Raw genomic sequence first — 8,622 nt, forward strand, 5'->3', positions numbered from 1 at the left:
CTTAGCAACTGTTTTTGTAAACTGATTATTATATATACCTGTACATAATGTTCAGAGCAGCGCTTCTCAACTAATTAGTTTATTATATGAACCGAGCAGGTAAAATAATTTGTGAAATCAGGTGGGGTATCGCAAGATGGAAGCAAATGCCTGTCGACACTGTGGCCGGCAGGATGTGGAAAATCCATAAATGGTTAAACATACCACTTAGCACTGTAATAATTAAAAGGCATAAAACACATTTTGCACATTTGCCAGGAAGAGGACACAAGTGTATATCTATGGACAGTAAGGGAGATGGTGAAAGCCATAAGTAACCCAAGGATTTGTTGACCTCCATACCAACAAACTCTTTGGAAGGGTGGCAAGAAGATAGCCTTTACTGAGCACAATAAACAAAACCAAGCATCTGGAGCTTGCCAAACCTCACTGGAATTAAGGCTGGAACAGAGTGCTATGGTCAGATGAAACCAAAATTTAATGTTGAGTGTTGTGCTGTTGTTCATTTCGGAGACTGTTGATGGGGGGGCTTATGTTCCGTTGTTGTTCCTCACAGAGATTATTGATGGGAAATGGGGGGTAAGGGGGTCTGCAGTTGTTTCTCATGGTGATTATTGACAGTCAAAGGGGTTCACCGCTGAGAATAACAATGGTACCAGCAATTGCACTTGGGGGGCAAAGCACCTCCCAGATCTGGTCCTGCTGGTTGTTTGATGGAAGTTGTTTTTGGTAATATTCATTTTAAATGGAAAATATACAAATATTCAGAATGACTTGATCGTGATCGTATTTTTAAAAAAATCCAATCTGACAATTTACCGCACATAGTGTGACAATTTACCCCCTGATGGGGACAGCTGTCACAAGTGCTTGCCCTCTAGTTAAATATCTATAACTACTGAAATAAGATATGAAGATGTACTGAATAGAAAATACAGAATGTGCCTGAGACTTAATTCTTTCATTTGGTATGACATTTATTCCATTATGGGGCGGCCTGTAGCGTAGTGGTTAAGGTACATGACTGGGACACACAAGGTCGGTGGTTCTAATCCTGGTGTAGCCACTATAAGATCCGTACAGCCGTCGGGCCCTTGAGCAAGGCCTTAACCCTGCATTGCTCCAGGGAAGGATTGTCTCCTGCTTAGTCTAATCAACTGTACGTCGCTCTGGATAAGAGCATCTGCCAAATTCCATTAATGTAATGTAATGTAATGATGCATTGCGCCCAAGACATAAGAAACGTAAGAAAGAGTGAAGTGTGACAACATGCCCCACTTTCTGCTGCAGACTCTGGAGGGAACCGTAACTGCTAGCAGCATTTTCAGCAATTATGTGCTTTGAACATGGGGTAACGGCACACATCATCTCCTCTTGAAATTTTCCGGGGTTACTGTGCTGATTTTGAAGTCCCAAGCCATTATCTGTCTACCAAAGAAGCCAAGAGCCACCATAGTAAAAGGTTCAGTGGTAATTAAAACTTTGACAGAGTATACATTTTCAACAGAGATAGGATGAGTAATCCCTATTGAACACATAAACTCTTACAGTATTGAATGAACAAGCACTGAGTGTTTTACTGTGATGATGTTCTGCAAACCAAAGCCAATGCCCTCAAAAATATTCATTTCTTGGAAAAAACTCAAACAAACAAACAGCGACTAGCTTCTCAGTCAAGTCACTATGGAACACGACCATTTTTTCTCAGTGATTAAAGAGTGAATGCTGATTATTTGTGGAGTAAAAAAAAAAGCCCACAGGCCATTTCCACGTACAAACATTTGGCTAAATCTGTCAATACTGCCCTTGTCCTGTGTCACCTTTCCATTAGAAACAGGTGTGGAACTGGAACACTGGGTGACTGCACAGCCCGACCACGACAACAGTGTCAATTAAAGAAGCCAACAGGCTGCAGGGCAGAACATACGGTCCATCAACAGCTTCGCAAGACTGCTTTTCCCTGCAGTATGACTGGACAGATTTACTGTTCCATTTAGGCAGCATAAACACTCACGTACAACATAGCAACTTCTTATTATGTTATTATTATTCAGACCGATAATTTCCCCCTGAACCATGGACAGGCATTTCCAGGTCTGGAGTCCTGCTTGTTTTCATATTCTTCATTTTTTTTTAGAGAGTGTAGAGTTTCCTGCTGCTTCATGGGAGTAAACTGCTGAGAGCTGCTGTTGATATTTCTTTTTCTGAATTGTCTCATTTCTTTAGCTGTCAAGCCTCACTTAATAAAAACACTTAATTAAAATAAAATGATGATGATGTTCCTGGCATACCCAGATTTGTATTTCCTTCCAGAGCAGTTTATTATAAGAGGCATCTTGGCAGTTGGTTTTTCTTTCGTTTTCCTGTGTTTTTCTGTGAACGGCAGGGCTGCCCACCCCTGTCCCAGGCGATCTACCTGGGTTGAAGTGAAAACCTCCTGCTATAAAACCTGTTATAAGGCATATTGGCTTTTATTTTAGCTGTACAGTGCCATTGCTTTGACTCCTCGGGCAAGTAGATTCCATTGCTCAGGCCTGAAATTTAGAAATCATTGGGGAACACATCATCTAGAGCCTGAAGTGCCTCAGTACTCAGTTCTGTTACCAAACAGGTAAACAAGTGTATGTGCACAACATTCTGATTAAATCAATTAAATGCTGAAATTACAAATGAATGAATGAGTAAATAAACAAATACAACATTCTTTTTAATCACACACCACAAATGGAGAACAATCTATTCTCGCCATGTTAAATAAATTGCAGAGCTGGTATGATTAGTAATTAGTTTGGAGGGCATGTTTGCAATGACATTATGCAAACAAAATTAATGTTAATCACTGTAATTTCACAAAAAGCTTTCTTGCAACTTCGCAAACAGGGTCATCTGGGTGGACATAGATGCATTTGTAAATCCGATATAGAACGTATTTTTAGTAAAGGTTGAATCAATGTAGGTGTAAAATGAGTAAATAATTAAAATACAAATGACAAAGGCACATCCGAGGTCTGCTCAGCTTGGAGTTGACTCATTTGCATAGAACCTAAAAGATAAAATGAACTCTAATTGAGGAATAAATCACTGTAATAGATTATACACAGGCAGATGGATAGGATGGTGAGAGGATAAAAGTCATAGCAATGAATAATGACAATTGGTCTAATATAATTAAGGAGACCCAAGCCTGTATTCAATCAACATTTGTCTTTAAGTTTGACTACCAAGTAAATGCAAACATTTCACTTTTTCTTTTCAAACTCAGTTTGGAAAGTTTGCTAAACTTGTCAAACTGTTTGTGACTTTTAATTGTAAGTCAAAGTTACAGACGAATGCTGAGTGAATGTCACCGCTGACTTATCACCCCAAGTTACTGGTATATTACATATAAGATTACATGCATTACATTACATTATTGGCATTTGGCGACGTTCTTATCCAGAGTGACATACAGTTGATTAGACTAAGCAGGAGACAATCTTCCCCTGGAGCAATGCAGGGTTAAGGGCCTTGCTCAAGGGCCCAAGGGCTGTGCAGATCTTATTGTGGCTACACCAGGAGTAGAACCAGGACCTTGCGTGTCCCAGTCATTTACCTTAACCACTACACTACAGGCCACCCTATATGCATGTAGTTATGGAGTCAGCCCATCACTTCTTAACATCATCAGTTTCCCATAACGGTAGTTCACTCACATGAGTACATATCAAACGATGCTAATAGCAGAGACAGTCAGCGAAAGCCCACGGAGGTACAGAATTACACACTTATCAAAGCTCATGAATCTGTACTGCACTGTACTGGAAAGAGGATCCTTAGAGGCGAGATTATCTTGTGATGAATAACAGAGCTGTAAGGCATGGTTATATTCCAATGACTTTGCAACGGCCTGCTCTTCAGAATCCTTTTTAATTTAATGAATGCAAATACATTCAAAATGTCTGACTAAGAGCCAAGAAAGTGTCTCACACAAACTGGCCACTGTGTTGTCCAGGAAAAGCAGTGTGCACACCTGAGTTGGGGAATAAGTTGTTGTTATCAGTGGACCCAGGTGGCAGGCCTCTCAGACCGATTGCCCTGTGAAATTGGGGTCTGGGGTGGGGTTGGGTAGGGAGCGGATATCCAGGATCAGGGTGAGGCTGCACACACCTGTGCCCTGTCTCGTCCAATGGGAGTGGGCGTGTGGCTGGAACCGGTTCCCATCAACTACAATGCCATTCAGATTCAAATTCTCAAAAATTCCCTAAAGCCTCATTTTACAAGGCAGGCATCCCCCGAAAGTCAGCGTGGGCCAACAGGGCTAAGTCAAATTTTAAAAGCCTGCCCTTTTTCAGTGGAGCAATGAGAAGCTTACACTGAAGAATCAAATCCCAAAGTGCTGTCATTGATTTCTTTTGTCAGTCCATCATGAGAGGCACACTGAGTCTTGGGGTTCCCAGCATTGTATTTGGTTTCCATTAGCGGTATATAGTATTTGGTTTTGCCTTCCAAAAACTGATCATATCAGCGATTCATATCATAACATAATCTATCATTCCTACGAGCAGATGCTGGCGGTAACACTGTGACAAAAGCCAAACAGATGTTGACAACAGCCATTAGCTATTCAATGCAGCAGCACATTTCTGCATTTGCTCCAACATAATATAGCCACTGACCGCGCTGGGACCCAGTTAATTAAACCAGGAATCATCTGGATTCACACGGCAGACCTCTTACGGTGGAATTTCAGGCTGAGAGCGGTGCAGCAGCTGGGCACGGTTAAGCAGAACATAGCTAATGCCGCTCCTGCATTTAATATGCAAACCAGCACATTACAGTGGTACTAAAGAAACTGCACACGTGAACGTGTACACACACAAATCTCATCTCCAACATGAATCTGGAAAACACTGTCTGCATGGCTGTGCATGCATAACCACATGCATATGTGTGTTTACGAATGTGTTGAGGTACTTTATAAAAAATAAAAGTACCTATGTGAACAAAGCAAATGAAGATGGCCACAAACTTTTAGACTTTTAAATATCTCTGCTTTTATACAGCCATTTGGATGCTGACAGTGATAAGCTGTTCCAACAGCCCAAATAACGCAGAGAAAATAAATATGCAGGGAACGTCTGACATACAGTATGGATTATGTACAGTCAGATAAATACTTACTGAAGCAAGAAATATTTATGCAAAAATTGATATGCAGGCCTGACAAAATTATGTGCTCATTACCCTCTGACACAAAGTGAATATGAACATAATAAAAAATAATAATAATAAAAAAAAATCGGTCTGTTGATATGCAGCAGAGAAGTGAAGGTGAAGTGATGTTTGACAAGGGCCTCGGCGACTCTCAAAGGCTTTTAAAAAGTCACGGCTGAGTCACCATTGATTGTGCTTAAGTCTGCGGCCACCCAGAGAGCACAACCTATGCGTACCTTGCACAAAGACTCCATCGCCCCCAGGAATCGATAAACAGCCACTGCGAGACGCCCAAAAGGTACATGAGAACTTCCCCTTTCTGGTGTACTAACCTCACGTTATATTTTCACTCGTCGCGAAGCAGCCTGGCGTGGTGCCGAGCGGATGTTGTCTTTAATAGCGTGTATTAAAACTTCTCCAGTGGCTGAGGCAGGCAGCTAATTAACCTGCGGGCGCTTCGGGTTTATGCCAATCGGATACTAACGTGTTCAGCAGTTTGCTCCGAGCGAGAGGTCGGCGTTTAAAGAACTCCGCACAGGGGGTTTTCACGGCGCGGTCGATGGCCCTGCTGAACCCCGCAGAACCTGTCCACGCAGCATCCGCACCCTGTCAGCCCACATAATCAGCGCTGTCTGAGGAGCCGACTCTGACGCACGCCCGCGACCTCTTCTCATAATTTAGATTCTTCTTCTTCTATTCTCTTTTTTTTCTTCTTTCGTGTTCACACATTATATGGCCTGTTCAGCCACTTTAGTGCCGGATCAGAATTCCGATTGGAGTGAAAACAGTATAAAGTTTTGAAAGAGACCAGGTTCGGTTAGACTAAGATGACATTTGTTTTAAAATACCGATTACACACCAAAATGAGGGCAGTTTGTCAGTCTGAACAGTTTTTTGGCTTGCTTTTAGTACATACAAAGCTGACATAACAATGAAAAAAAGAACGATCTGGTTCTGCATTTTATTCTTTTTTTAAAAGAAAGATACAGTACGAAAATATCTTGCCGATTGAATACATGTTTTTGGTATTCGTTTGGTTTGGAGATTTGAAATCGTTTAACAACTTAAAGCGCCTTTAAAGCACCTTGTGAACATTAGAGAGAAGAAGCTCACACTTTTTCCAAAAAACTGCACCAGATCAGTCCATCAATGACAGGAGTGGCACCATCACCATCAAACCGGGAATTAACGTTTTATGCTCCTTCTTGCAACAATTTACTGTCCCATACACAAAACACAAATACGTATTAATGAGGAGATTGTTGTTGTTTTTGATGCTTGCCATATTTACTGCTAGATTATTTACCATTGAATTGGATGGTCTGTAGGCGAAATACAATTTATTTCCCATCAAGAATAATACACGTCAACCTCAACCACTCCCTGAAATGGATAATACAAAGCCTTGTTTTTCAATGTCACCCTGATTTATACAGAAGAAGGAACATGCTCTCAATAATAAGTCCCCACAACCTTATCGACGCACAGTGAGATGCTTTATTTTTGTCAGTGGCGGCCCTGTATGAGAATTACAAAGTCTCACAAAGGATCCGATCTGACATCATGACAGACAACCGCAATGTTTAGCCTCTTAGGATCTATGACTTAAGAGTGCAGTGAGGCCAATCAATGAAGGCGGAATTCAACATCCCACTGCTTGGGACCAATAAAGCGCACAATTTAGATTCTTTGATACACCTGGATGTTAATGTGTACTGCCTGTATAAATCAATGGGTGAACTGTTGTGAAGATAAGTGGCTTAATTCTAAAACACAGACCTGACTGCACTCCTGAGATCGGCAATGGCATCCTAAACGCTGCAGACAGAGCGATAAGTTCAGGCTCAGTGTGCCACATTGCACAACAGGCATTTAGCAGATGCCTTTATCCAAAACAACTTAAGCAGTTCACCACACGCATTCCATTCATACGGCTGAATGTGTACAGATCATAGAGTACAAGCCTTTTCTCAGTGATGACAGTTTTCTCAGCATTTTCTCAAAATTAGAGGTCAGTGTTCTAGAACTCCATTGCATTCAATTACCAGTAGTGATTGTTACATCAGCAATAGAATGTTCAGTTAAGCACATTCTAATTACATGGGTATACAATTACTTATTACATATTCCTACACCTTAAAGCAGGCATGGGTAACTCCAGTCCTGGAGGGCTGGTGTGTATGCAGGATTTTGCTGCCACCCAGTTACCCAGTTACCCAGACTCAATCCGCTAATTCACCATTAGCGCACCATGACCCAATTATATGGTAATTAAACTTACAACTTTGGACTTTTTTGTGAGCACCAATTCTCTAACCCTAGCCACCGCAATGCTAACATGCCTCGGTTTTTAATATAATCCTGACTGTTTTTGTGCTGGGGCGGCACGGATGGTGCAGTGGGTAGCACTGCCGCCTCACAGCAAGGAGGTCCTGGGTACGAATCCCTGTCGGCCGGGGCCTCTCTGTACAGAGTTTGCATGTTCTCCCCGTGTTTGCGTGGGTTTCCTCCGGGTACTCTGGTTTCTTCCCACAGTCCAAAGACATGCACGTTAGGCTGATTGGGGAGTCTAAATTGCCCATGGTATGAGTGTGTGAATGAATGCTGTGTGTGCCCTGTGATGGACTGGCGACCTGTCCAGAGTGTATTCTTGCCTTTCGCCCAATGTATGCTGGGATAGGCTCCAGCCCCCCTGCGACCCTGTTCAGGATAAGCGGGTTCAGATAATGGATGGATGTTTTTGCGTTTGCTGTAGCCTGCAGTACCACAGGGTGACACAACACCAACCGTCCAGTTTAGCGTTGCACTCAACCAAAGTTCTCATTAACTGCTGATTTCTGAATCAGGCCCTGGCTCAGTAGTGCCCCCTTCTGGCAGAGTAACCACAGAGCATAGGCTGCAGCAGTGGAACAGTCCTGCAGTCACCAACCTGTACAAAGGGATGACGAAGGTGTGACGAAGGTGAAATGATTGATGAATCATTTCTGTTGGCTCAACACGCCCTGGGCCCAGAGTATTATATCTGGGATGAATATCTGTGTTTATGATCAGTTTGCTGCCTTAAAGCTACTATGAAGCTTAATATTCTGCAGTAATTTCATGACTTTTACCATCCATTGTGATACTGATATCTACTATCTGCTCCTTTTTCTCTGTTGTCTCTGTCTCTGTCTTTATCTTGCTTTTCTGTTTTCACTTTTAGTCGATCTGGATAAATGCCTGAATACAATGTGGAACTGTGTTTTTGAAAAAAAGACAATCTTTTACTCCTCTAGAATTGTAAAAAAAAAAAAAAAATCGAAATCGAAATAAATGAAAAATAATATTTGAACATCTTCATCTGCGATTTGGCGGCGGGTTCCTGGCTGAGTCCTCAGAGATGCAGATGTGAGTCTGCCCCCTTGATGTTCAGGGGCCACGCCGCACCGC

This window comes from Conger conger, chromosome 13, assembly GCF_963514075.1.
Source record: "Conger conger chromosome 13, fConCon1.1, whole genome shotgun sequence".
Classification (NCBI taxonomy): Eukaryota; Metazoa; Chordata; class Actinopteri; order Anguilliformes; family Congridae; genus Conger; species Conger conger.